Source organism: Dipodomys merriami, unplaced genomic scaffold, assembly GCF_024711535.1.
Source record: "Dipodomys merriami isolate MVZ:Mamm:240054 unplaced genomic scaffold, mDipMer1.0.p SCAF_720, whole genome shotgun sequence".
Taxonomy (NCBI): domain Eukaryota; kingdom Metazoa; phylum Chordata; class Mammalia; order Rodentia; family Heteromyidae; genus Dipodomys; species Dipodomys merriami.
In genome coordinates, this window is record NW_027206314.1 from 487,109 (window position 1) to 501,027 (window position 13,919).

The 13,919-nt window shown below is 36.9% G+C and overlaps 1 long non-coding RNA gene across 1 annotated transcript; it reads left to right on the plus strand.

Moving 5' to 3' along the window:
- The first annotated feature begins 447 nt into the window (after positions 1-447).
- LOC138818244 (uncharacterized) lies at positions 448-13,405 on the plus strand. Its single transcript, XR_011369021.1, has 4 exons — positions 448-543; positions 12,366-12,492; positions 12,832-12,898; positions 13,105-13,405. It is a non-coding gene; the product is annotated as an uncharacterized lncRNA (long non-coding RNA).
- Positions 13,406-13,919: the final 514 nt, after the last annotated feature.

The window sequence follows — 13,919 nt, forward strand, 5'->3', positions numbered from 1 at the left end:
GTAGATTTTAAGTAAACCTGAAACTTCTTTTTGGAGATAGAGGAGTTCATTAAAAGTTAAGATTAGTGGAAACTACAGAAGTTTTCATGATATGAAGATTTGAGGTTAATGATTAATAATAGGGAACGATTTCAGAGTCCAAGTCAGGGAATCTGTAGTATTTGGAGCAAAGTCCAAATCATTTCAAAGACAATGAGTATCTGTTAGGATATATTTTCCATTAATTTTAAGATTGGGTTACTATTATCATCAAGGTTACTCTTAGGGTTCTGTCCAAGATTTGAGTTAGGATTAGGGAAATGGAAGATTGAGAACTTGAGTGACTTACTTCCCCTGTGTTTGTATATGCACTATTCTAAGGCGTGAACTTTAGGATTGGGTTCTGCCTCTGAGCTTTTTGCTGTAGGCCAGCATTCTACCACTTGAACCATGAGTCCACTTCCAGCTTTCTTTGGCAGTGTGTTGGAGATGAGAAACTCACAGACGTTCCTATCTAAGCTGACATTCAACTGAGATCCCCAGATCTCTGCCTTTTGATTAAAGGTAAGATTAAAGGCATGAGTTACCAGTGCCCAGGAAAGTGCCTGAATTTTACTGATTGTTTGTACTTTTGTTCGAGATTGAGACTTGAATTCATTATCTGACAGCTTTGCTCACTAAGTAGCATTTTGCCACTTGAGCCATATCTCCAAAATGATTACTATAAATAACTGAAAATCATTAAATTTTCTTCAGGTGATATGTATCATTAGTGTTGTTCTAAAACTTATCCTAACAAAAAAAACTTATAGACCCTGGAGTTGATCAGAGCAAATTTTCATTCTTTGCTTCTAATTGCATAACAGTTTAGGGACATGATTTTTTAATTATTATTTTAAGTAGAAAGAAATTTTAAGCAGTAAGAAATTATCATTAAACAAAGCATTTTATGCGTACAATATACCTTGATTAGTGCCAACCCTTTCAATGTTCTCATCCATCCTTCCTCTATGCACTTCTTCCTTCACTCTTCTTAATATTGTAGGATGTTTATTGGATTCCTTTCTGCATTTTCCCCCTTTTCTCCTGGTCATTCATCTACCTTTTAACCCTTCACCCCTCATTTGACTACCCACTTCCATATGATCCAGCAACTCTACTCCAGGCATTTACCTGAAAGATTACAAACCAGGATATAGTAAAGGTTTCATCCAGACCATTCTTATTGAATATGCCCAGATAACCTTCAACAGAAAAAAAATCAAGAAAATGTAATACACACACACACACACACACACACACACACACACACACACACACACAGAGGAAATTCTACTTACCCATAAGAAAGAATATTTTAACATTTGTATCTCTCATTTCTAATTTCATCTGCCTAGTATCCCACTGTTGTCCTACTGTCCCTGTACTGCAGTAACTGAAACATGCAAACTGATGTAAAAGATTTTCAGGGTTATGGGCTAGCCATAATTTCCTGAATATGAGTTCTTTGCTCATTCTCTTTGTCTATTCATGCATTTGAATAGTGATTATACAGATTCATTTGTACCATTTGCTACACAGAATAGAGATGAACCACTTGTATGTATGTATGTATATATACATACATATAAATACATATACATATATGTATGTATATATACATATATATACATACATACTTGGATATACATATATACATGGACATATGCACACATATGGATATATATTAAATACTTGAGTACATTTCATGTTTTCAAGAATTACAGAGCTAACAAAAATCACATGTATTTTCCTTTTCAATTTTTTCAAAATCTAAATAACTTTGTCTCTTTTGAATACCTAATTTTACAGAGAATGTCATCATCTCTGATCTGTCAGGCTCCTTGAAATTAGATGTTCAAATAGGCTAAAATTATTTAGGCTTTTTGGTGGAAGGGTTCTATTCAGGGGTTCCCTGTTTGCTAGATAGGACTCTGGTTGAATAGCATCAAGAAGCTCAACCACTTTTACCATACTTCTAGTCCATTTAATTACTTGAGGTCTTGAACTTTTTGCCCGGGTCTGATCTTAGATTGACTGAGACTTTGCTACCTATGCCTCCCACATAATTAGCTAGGAATACAGATGTGAACCACTATGGAAAGCTCATTCGTTAGGATGGCCGTCTTGGCAGTTTTTTCTCTGGCCTGGCCTCAGACCATGATCCTTGTCATCTCTGCTTCCCAATCAGCGGGAATTACATATGTGGGCTGCTATACTTGGTGTACATGACACCTTCTGTTTTATAAAAGAGGTTTTTACTGTAAAAATATGGTATAGAGGGGTTATAGTTACATGAGCAAGGTAATGAGTACATTTTCTATGAGGTATTGTACCTCCTCCTTTGTTTTTCCCCTACCCTTTCTTCCTCCCACCTCCACAACTACACACCCCCCTCTCCTCCCTTCCCTGCTTCCCCACCCATATTGTAAAGATTCTTTTTCAACATAGTGTCTTGTGCATATCATTGTTACAACGGGTCAGCCTGCCCTATTTAAACATTTTGTTTTTTCCCTTGCCCTACCCAAGTTAGAGAAATGGTGTATACAAGATGCAGGGCACATACATTAAATACAGTGAAAAAAGGAGTTATACCTTGGTGGGGGAAAATACAAAAACAAAAACAAAAAGAAATCACATGGTAAATTATAAAGCCTATCTTGGGATTCACTTCGCTTAACATCATCTTATCTGTTGGTATGTACATAGCTTTTGAACTCTTATGCGTGTCCCAGATATACACTAGTTATTCCAAATAAGGGAAACCATGGGACCTATGTTTCTTTTGTCTGACTTACTTTACTTAATATAATTTTTTCCAAGACTCCACTTAGAGCTCCCCTATACCCCAGCAATCCCACTTTTGGGCATTTACCAAATGATAACACACAAGTCCATACTAAGCTACCGGCACAACTATGTTTATTGCAGCATTATTTACCATAGCTAAGATATGGAACCAACCCAGATGCCTCTCAGTAGATGAATGGATCAAGAAAATGTGATACACACAAAAACACTGGAATTCTATGCCTCCATCAGAGAGAATGAAATCGCCCCATTTGCTAGGAAATGGAAAGATGGGGAAACAATTTTATTAAGTGAAATAAGCGAGGCTCCAATAACCATAGGTCCCATGGTTAACCTCACTTTCAGAAAGTAGTACATGGTACCATATAACCTTATAAGAGAATGTTATGTGAAATAAGATAGGGACACAAATGATTGTTTTTATTCCATGAGATTCTTATCTCTATGTTATCCCCCAAATAAAATTCGAAGGAGAGCTGTGGTTGAAATACAGAGCACCACCCTTGAGGGAAAAAGCTTAAGTGAGAAGGTAAGGTCCTGAGTTTAAACCATAATATCAGCACTAAAAAAAGTGATTTCTTTTCCTGGAGGTTTTTATTAAATTGCTCAGAATATAATCAACGTTGTATTTATGTTTAGCATTATTATTAAAATCATGTTACAATTATTGATGTTATTTTCTTAAATTTAACTTACACATTAATATCCAATACTGATAAGAGATGATTACTGTTTCACAAGTTTTTATGTCAGCTGAATATATGGATGAGAGGTGTATACAAGGAATTTGGGCTGAAAATAGATGTTTGAAAGCTCTTCACATAAGTAAATGATTGCTGAAGAAGATGTGGACAATTATGAAATAAACCAAAGAAATTAGCAAGGAAAGATAAGGTATGATTCTGGAAAGCACACAATTTTGGAAGAAAAAAACACAAGGAAAATAAGTAACTTTTGGTAATAACGTTGTAACCCACCTACTCATTTGATTCCTTATTTCTAGTGGAAGGCATTTCAGTTAACTTCATTTTACAAAATTAAACATGATTGACATTTAATATTAACTGGCCTCTGTCTCAGGTAAGCAAAAAGCCAGGTGCCAGGGGCTCAGGCCTATAAACCTAGCTACTCAGAGGGCTGAGATCTCTAGATCCTAGTTCAAAGCCAGGTTGGAGAGGAAAGTTGGTGAGACTTTTCTGTGCAACTAATCACGAGAAAACTGGAAGTGGCACTGTGGCTCAAACTGGCAACCCAATCTTGAGTAGTAAATCTCAGAGACAGAACCCAGGCCCTGAGTTCAAGCTCTCTGAAATTATTCTTAAAATACTTGTTATCAGGATTTCTTTAACTTGTTTAGAAGAATGTTTTAAACTTAGGGATTTTTAATTTCATGTTGTCAGCATTGATTTTTAAGATGTGCAGGGAAAAAATTATTTATAGTCAGAAAGGGTTTGTATTGTTTTGTATTACACATTGCCTCTACATCGAGAGATCAGCTGGAAAGCAGATGGCCAAATCCTGGCTGTTGGCAATGAAGATGGATACGTATTTCTTTTAGCAAAGAAAAAAACTTATGAATTGGTAGCCTTTATATATAACACCTTAATAGTAACAATAAAATTAATATTATTACTATTACTATTTTTTGTCAGTTGTGGAGCTTGAACTCTAGGCCTGGGCATCGTATCTCAACTCTTCAGCTCAAGACTAGCACTCTACCACTTAAGCAACAGTGCCACTTCACATTTTCTGAACCTTTAGTTGGATATAAAAGTCTCACAGACTTTGCTGCCCTGGCTGGATTCGAACAGTTCTCAGTCTCCTTAGTAGCTAGGCCTGGCAGTAAAATTATTTTGAAAAAGAACAAACCCACGATTGTATACTTAAAAAAATCACAGTTTGGCAAGTGTATCTATAACATTGTTGTATCAATTAACTATAGGCACCAATCATTTTTACATCTCACTATGTTCTTTCCAATGCCAGATAATATTTCATTAATTTATTTTAATTTTTCCTAACAAAGTTCATTATGAATTCCCAACAGCACTATTTTCTAGTGAGTATAAAAATTCTTCAACATATTTATTTCAACAAACAGCATTTTGCACTTGTTTTTTTTTTTAAATTTTGCCAGAGCTGGGGCTTGAAATCAGGGCCTGTGCACTCTTCCTAAATTTCTTTTGCTCAAGGCTAGCACACTACCAATTGAGCCACAGCACCACTTCCAGTTTTTCTGCTTACGACATACTGAGGAATCAAATCAAGTGCTTCTTGCATGTAAGGCCAGCACTCTACCACTAAAAATACTCCCAGTCACTGGGTCTTTTGTTGTTGTTGTTTTAAGATAGCATTTTACTATATGTCCTTCTGATTGCCTAAAACTTAGGCTGGCCTCAAGCTAACTTCTAAATCAGCCTCCCAAGTTCGGAGATTACAAACATTGACCACTATATTCAGCTCATGATTCTTTGTGAGAGAATACTCTTTTCAGATATAGAAAGTTATTCGGTCTTCCTTTGGATGGTTTTTGCATTCAGCAATTTTAATCACATTTCTTGTCCTGGTATGTTTCCTCTTCTAGATGAATAGAAATATTTCAGGTTCTTAACTTGAAGCTGATCCCTACTATCCAACAACATCACATTCTGGTGAATAGCACCAGCTAGCCTCATGAGCATAGCAGCCAGCTGGAGCTCAGCTATCTGATGGCTTTGGGCTCCAATAATGTAATTATTTCTGTGCACAGACTGAAAACTGTCATAGGTAATTTTGATTTATTCCATTCTGTTCTCAGCTACTTGCCATTCTCAGCTTTGTATGTTTTAAATTCTGTTAAACGTTAATGACTATTTCCAGTCACTCTCAAATGTAACATATATGTATTACTTTAAAATTCATTCAAACAGGCAAAAATATTAACGTAGTTGATTTCCACCAGTGGCTCATATTTTAAAACCTATCTACTTTAGAGGTCAAAAACTGAGGATTCAGGTTTAAAGCAGCCCATGCAGAAAATCTGAGATATTTCTCCAATTAAGAAAACAAAATCCAGAAGTGGAGATGTGGATCAAGTGGTAGAGTGTCATCTTTGAGCAAAAAGACCAAGCAAGAATAATACATTTAATTCTAACTCCAATATTACTCATGGAAAACACACAGACACAGACAGACAGACAGACAGACAGACAGACAGACAGACACACACACACACACACACACACACACACACACACACACACACACACACACACACATATACAATCTACATTTTCCTAGATTCCCCTTCCTGAGCAGTATACAATGCCATTAACTTAATGTATGTTTTCTCCAAATTATTTTGGTAGGGATTAAACTACATTTGTATTTATGATAATATTTGTTTTGTACTTTTTGTTTTACAATTTTGTGTACTTATGTGAGAGAACAGTGTTTTGTGAAGACTAAACAGAAATCAATGTGTCAGTAAATAAGTAGGTGACAGGTAGACTGAAAGATGCAGATAAAAGCACTTGAAATTTTATTTCTACAAGTTTAAATATATATGCATATGTATGTATTTAAAATTTCTGCCAAGATTTTATTTTTATTAATAATGATCTATTCGTTACATTATATAAATTTAACATATTGTATGTTTCATAGTAGATTAATATTTATAGAATTTCTTTCCTTTGGAGACCAGGTTTTGCAGCATAGACCAGGCTTTCCTCACCTGCTTATTCTCCTGTGTCAGGTTCCTGAGTATTGGCTGGTATTACCATGTGGTAGGATAGTACCATATCCAGTTATATTATTTACATTTTGTACAGTAGAATATTACTGTGAACAGCTTTAAGCCAAATATCTTCATGAGTATGAATGAATTTCTTGCTAATATGTTATAAATAGAGTTATTGAGTGAAGGCAATTATAGTAGGCTTGCCTGTACTCCCAGTACCCAGGGGGATTGTAAGTTTAGGAGCAGCCTGTGCTACACAGAAGTCCCTTTTAAAACAGAAAAAATCAGGTGAGCTTGGAAAAGGAAATATATTGTTAAGCAGGGTGATAGGAACACAAACAATTTAGTGTGTGTGTGTGCTTGTGCATGTGTGTGTGCTTGTGCTGGTCCTAGGGCTTGAACTCATTCCCTTGGCACTGTTCCTGAGGCTTATGCTCCAGTATAGCACTCTACCACTTGAACCAAACTCCACCTCAATCTTTTTTAGAGATCATTGGAGATGAATCTGATCCAGTTTCCTCCAGACTTAAAACCTTGATCCTCTTTTCTCAGCCTCTTTTGTAAGTAGGATTACAGGCATGTTGTATTACTCTTAAGTAATATAGTAAACATCATGCCAGTTTTTACTCCTTCCAGCAATGTTTGAGTGTTGCACACACACCAAAGATAAAACCGCTCCATGTTTGATGACAACCAGATCTCATAATGCTGTGAGGTACGTATTGTTATGCTCATTTTACCTGTAAAGAATTTGAGATCCAGAGAGTTTCAATAATTTTGAGCCCCCATCTAGTATACAGTGGAGCATGTATTCAATTCCAACTAGTTCTGTTTATTTCAGAAAACGTGGAGTCATCAAGTGGTCTAGTAAACATGTGTTCTAGTGAGTACTGCTCTTTGCAAGTACAGTTCTGTGCCTGACAGATTACCTTTCTCTTTCTTTAACTGCACCCCTTTTCATAAGCAAAGGAAAGCACAAGTGATAAGAAGAATCATTTTTGAAGGAGAAATTGATAAGGGGGTTGACCTTCGTATCACATACATATTAGTCTGACCTCCCATTTGAGTTATGGCTCCAGCACTACATTTCTGTTTTTTCTTTTGTATTGTTATTATAAATGTGAATTACACTGAGGTTACAGGCATATAAGTCAGGTATGGATATATTTCTTTTTGAAAGGTCAGTCCTTCCCTTGCTCTCTCAATTTTTCTCACAGGTTTGGTTTTTTTTAACTTCCTTCTTCTTCTTCTTCATCATCATCTACTTCTATCATTATTATTATTATTATTATTATTATTATTATTATTATTATTATTATTATTATTATTATTATTGTGCTGTAGAGGTTTTAGTTACAATCGTGTGGTAAGGATTACATTTCTTTTTTCTTGTTTTTGTTTTAGTCAGTAATGAGGCTTGAATCCAGGGCCTGGACACTTTCTCTGAGCTCTTTTGCTGAATAATGGCACTCATATTGCGCCACAGCTCTAATTCCCTGAGTGCATTTTTTTGGACAATTTTACCCTTTCACTTTATCTCTTTTTCTGTTTTCCCATTCTTCCCCCAAAACAAATTTCATAGGTAATTTTCAACATAGTACCAATTGAATACCAGTGTTGCACGTGTTCATTCTTTGTCCCTCCTTTTCTATGACCCCTTTAACTTCTGAAAAAAATGACAAAAAGGAAAGAAAATATATATCATCTTGTTTCTGTTTCCTGGTCACTGGTTATTTTTGAGAATGTGTGTGTGTGTGTGTGTGTGTGTGTGTGTGTGTGTGTGTGTGTGTGTGTGTGTGTGTGTGTGTGTGTGTGAATACTGGGGCTTGAATTCAGGGAGCTGACATTTAGCTTTTTTAATCAAGGTTGACAGTTTAAGACTTGAACCAAACTTCCATGTCTTGATTTTGAATGGTTAATTAAAGATCAAAGTTTCACTGGATTTCCTAACTAGTCTAACTTCAATTCACTTTCCTCAGATCTCAGGTTTCTAACTAGCTAGAATTACAGGTGTGAGCCACCAGTGGTACTTGGCCTACCTTCTTTTTGTTAAGTAGTTGAAATGTAAAAGACAGTTGCAACCATAGTAAAAAAGAAATCAATTTAACTTTCCCAGCTTCATTAATTTTTAATATTTTGTCACATTTGATACATACAGAAAAACATTTTTTGTAAATGCTCCTGCAATTTGGTTTTCATATCAGATTTTTCGTCATGATGAACTTGATTTTTATAGCTTTTTACTTACTAAATATTGATGAGAATATGTTCAGAGGGCATTGATGACCTTTTGTTGGCTTTCATGCAGAAATGTTGCAAGCTAACACTTGATAAATTTGTGTGCAAGACCCCGATGATATATCCACATTCTTAGCCAGAATACAGTAGTGCCTGTTACAAATCATCTATATCTGACAAACCCTCACTCAGGCCTTGTTACCACCTTCATGAATGTCCTCTTAGTGTGCAATACTGACTCTCCAATGACCATGACAGAGCCCTGCTGCACGTTCTCATGACACAGCCAAGGTCACCAGTCAGGCGTGGCACCTACAGTATGATGGGAGACTGGTGACTGTTCCTATGGTTGAACGACACAGGAAATGTTAGGTCCTTAAGCTATCATCAGTCCCCAGGGTTCTTCATGAGTATTCGATCCTAAGATTTAAGGAGACATCAAACTCTCCCTTCCTTGTGCAAGTTGTGGACAAGTTTTTCTTCTGGGGCTGTCATCTTCTGTGGAAAGATATGATCTGAGCTCTATAAGCCATTTTGTTTATTCTAGGCCCTTAGGGTAAGTCTGGCATGTATACTTAGACAAAAAGAAATGTAGTGATAAAAAATAGGAGACAACATTTTTCCTAGTCTATTTATTACTCAAATAGGTTTTCAGATTCTACCAATAATTCTTATTAGTAAGAAGCACTATCTCAAAAATAATCAGTGACCAGGAAACAGAAACAAGATGATATTTATTTTCTTTCATTTTTTTCATTTTTTTACATTTATCTCTCTTTCAGAAGTTTAAGGGGGGCTGGGAAGGTGGCTCAGTGGTAGAGTGCTTACCTTGCATGCTCGAGGCCCTGGGTTCGATTCTTCAGCACCACATAAGAAAAAAGAAAAAAGCCGGAAGTGGCGCTGTGGCTCAAGCAGTAGAGCGATAACCTTGAGCTGAAGAGCTGAGGGACAGCGCCCAGGCCCAGAGTTCAGGCCCCATGATCGGACCCAAAAAAAAAAGAAGTTAAAGGTGTCATTGAAAAGGAGGGACAAAGAATGAACATGTGCAACATTGAAACTTTGATCTCTAATTAACCATTCAAAATCAAGACATGGAAATTTGGTTCAAGTCGTAGACTGTTACCCTTGATTAAAAAAAGCTAAAGGTCATCTCCCTGAGTTCAAGCCCCAGTATTCACACACACACACACACACACACACACACACAGAGACACACACACACACACACACACACACACACACACACACACAAACACACACACACACACACACTAGTCCTTAGTGCTCAGGATCCTGACATGGAGATCAGCCTTTTCCAGCTCAATTTATCCTAGTTCTGGTAAGGACAGCTATTTAAGCTGAAGTTTGGTGGATAATAGTCATTCCTTCTCATTCTTTTTGCCTGTTGGTGTTGTTGAGTCCACTTCAGGGCAAAATCAGTGCCTGACACCTACTTGCTGCCATGGCAAAGTTGGCTGTGACATCCTAGATGTTATGGCCATTTTATTGTGAAGCCGTGTGAGGACACCCAACCCCACACAATTTTCCCCAAGGTATGTGTCTCCTTTGCCCAGAAGTGCATTCAACAATTCAGCAACCAAAATATCACCCAGTTCCTGATAAACTCAGAGTATGTTTCTATTTCCTTTAAAAAAATTCGACATGCCTTTGATAATTTGTCATTGAATTACTGAAACAGAGTATATAATTTTATGTATTTGTAAGTCTTTGACCATCTTTCTTTAGCTCTTGTCATATTTCTATGTGTTTGCAGCTTGCGAAGGGAAAAAGATTTAATTCAATATAGTCAGACTATCGTTCAGAAAGATATTTTTAGAACCTTGTGGAGGGAATGCCAACTTTCCATCTGGTGTTCTAAAGATGGCCTTCTTGGTACAGGAACTGAGTACACAGTCAAGATAAGAAGCTTGTCCTGATTTCTACTGACTTTCCTCTGTGGTCAGGGAGTTTGATCCCATGGCATATGTTTGTTTGCTACACTGTAGGGCCCATGCCTCCTCTGAAAAATCTAGGGCTTGGGGATAAGAGATACTAAAACTCAAAACCGAGCTTCCTACATCAGTAGGATTACAGGTTTGAATCTCATGTACTCAACTTTTTTATACATACTAAACTCAGTTTCATTATATTCACTTTCATTATATTCACTTCATAGACAGATATATACAAATATATGTATATAATATTTATTTATACTCAGTGTTATATCTAGAAACACACAAATATATATTCATATAATTATAATCAAATTATATCACTACTTTCTCCAATATTTACACTAATGTTTTGTGCAAAAAACACGCAATTCTAAAATTTTAAATGCCTTTTTACTTTGAAAAATCATATTGAATCTTATATATTACATAATATACTATGTAGAACATAAAGAATATAACATGTATTTACATATAACTGATTTAATTGTGGAAATTTTTCCTGATTTTGTGTTTGTTCATCTATGTAAGCCTTCTTTCTTCTATTGATGATGGCTTTTACTTTCCAGTATACATATCTCCTATATATTGTGTCAAATATTTTCAGCCCAAAGTAGACTTTTTATATTATTGGAGCCAAATTTTCCTTCCATATTTGCTCAAGGCAAATGAATGCAATGAAAATGTATACAGATTTGAACTCATTGTTGGAAGAGAGTCCCACTTAACGCTATAAGTATTGTGGTATTTGTCCCAATTGACAGAATAGCTTTCTAGGACATCTGATCTGCTATGTCCTAGACCTTTTGTAGCCACCTTATCACCCCATACAGGCATGGCCTGGCTTCCTTCTCACTCTTGTTGCATTTAACAGCTCCCATTATATCCAGTAGGCTCTCTTCTACAGCCCCCTGTCACTCTGCTTCCCCACCTCCAGAACAGGTATGCACGATTCTTCAGTTTGTAGGTTTAAAAAGAAATATATTTAGGATTCATGAATTCTAGAATATGTCAAAAATATTTACATATTAATAAAGTTAGAAAAATAAATAGAATGAACCTTTTACAAAAATCAGAAAAAAAAGAAAAATAAGGATTTTCTTAGGAAGGGGAGAAGGAATCTCAAAATCTAGATTGGCCTCTAAGTTGCCTTCAGACAGAAATTCTGCCTCAGAGTCTTCAAAGGGATCTACTTCCTCAATAAAGACAGGATTTTCTTCCTGAGTCCAGGGAGGGACAGATTCTAATTTATCAACTGGAAATTGGATCCCTTGCAAGAAGAGAGATTGGTCTGGGTATTCTGTGAGGAAAGATTCCCTTTCCTCAACTGAATCTAGATTTTGGACCTCACTTATTGGTTTTCCTAAACATAGACTGGAGTCATTTTCCATTAGCACATATTTAACCATCACACCAAGAAGTGTTTTTTTGTTGACTGATTTAGAGCTGATCTAGCTGGATTGTGAACATCAATGGAAGACATTCTGTATCGTCTTCTTCCTTGGTGGTATGTGTAGATACACCTGCATCACATGTGGGGTTCAGAATCAGTGGGATGTCCACAGGACTCAAAACCTACTTTGGCCTTTCTACAAATTGAAAAACACACTCTACCTTCACAGGATTTCTGGAGATCAGCGATGGCTTCCAATCTCCATCAGTCACCATAGACGACATCACTGATGGGTTCTTTACCTGGAGTTCTGCAGAAGCTTTTCTACGGTGATGCAAACCTGAGAATGAAAATAGGTACAGGAGTCTTTGAGTAGACCCTCGTAGTTAAGGTGTCACTAAACTTCCAAGATGATCTAATAGGAGAAGCAGTAGGATTTGAGTTGGGACTGAACACTGATGAGGAGGTAGGCTTTTTCTAATGAGTGGCTACTTCCAAGTTCTTTCAAAAGGAGAACAGACATTACCTGGCAAAGAATATCCATAAAAGGAAATTTTGCCAAGCTGGGGAGTACTAAGGGCTCTTGGCCAATCAGAAACATCCCTAGAGACTCAGGTTCCATCCCTACTCACAAGCTCTGGGGCATCTAAACAAGGACTTCTTCCTCTTTTTCTTGGTCTCATGGGTTCCTCCAGCTGGTCCAGAAAAATATGTAAGCGGAAGAGCAGGTCTGAAGAGGCCATGATGAGGTTGACATTCTGTGTAAGTTCTTTCAGGGTGTCATTGTTCTTGGGCTCATAGAAATCATCAGGGTAGAAGTCCATCCACATGGGGAGGATCAAACAAACAACGCTGTGGGCAGATTGATTGTTGGGAAGTGGAAAGAGACTCCTGCAAGCAGGATGCTCCTCACAACCCACTTCTAGTAATTTCTCAAATATAATCCTCTAAAATTCTCCCTGTAATAGGAAGAGAAATTTTTTCCCAACTGGATCTGACTTGCTACACACAGCCCTCCCTGTCATCCATGAGAGTCCAAAAGCACAACCACAACCACAACTGTGTAATCTGCTATCCACTGATGTGCCAAGCCTCAACCCCCTGTTGAAAATCACAACTGGTGTTCAAAGAAGAAAGTTGAGTTTGATTCAGAAACCTCAAAGATACCAAGTTTTCAAGGATAGAATTCTTTGTTCCAGCGTCCACTTACTTCTTCACTTGTTCATCTTCTTCTCAGTTATGGTAGAAGTATCTGTACCAATGGGAGGAGAGAAGGAAGTTAACTCTATGCTTCTCCTTTTCTGAACTAACAGGACACACATAGGACTCGCTAAGTCTCACATGGTAATGTAAACATGACACACAAAATTGCAGATATGTATATACAACTTCATGGTAATTCTGTGAAGATGCTTATGTGCATCTGTCCAAATAAATGCACAATGGCTCATGCCTCTAATCCTACTAATCCGTAGGGTGAGATCTGAGAATCAAAGTTTGAAGCCAGTCTAGTTTGTAAAAATCTAAATATACTTATCTTCAATTAACCAGTCAAAGGCCAGAATTGGACCTGGGGCTCAATTGGTAGTGTGTTAGAAATGGGACAGCACTCAAGCCCCCAATTAAAGTAAAAGTTGCCTCCTTTCTTCTGTCTATATTCCTTCAAAGGCCTCAAAGATAGTGATTTCCTAGGTGAGCGTTGACGTTGGGTGCCACTTGCTCCTTCCTTAAATCCTAGTCTCTCAGCAAGCAAATTACTAAGGCTCCACTAGCTTATGAAGCA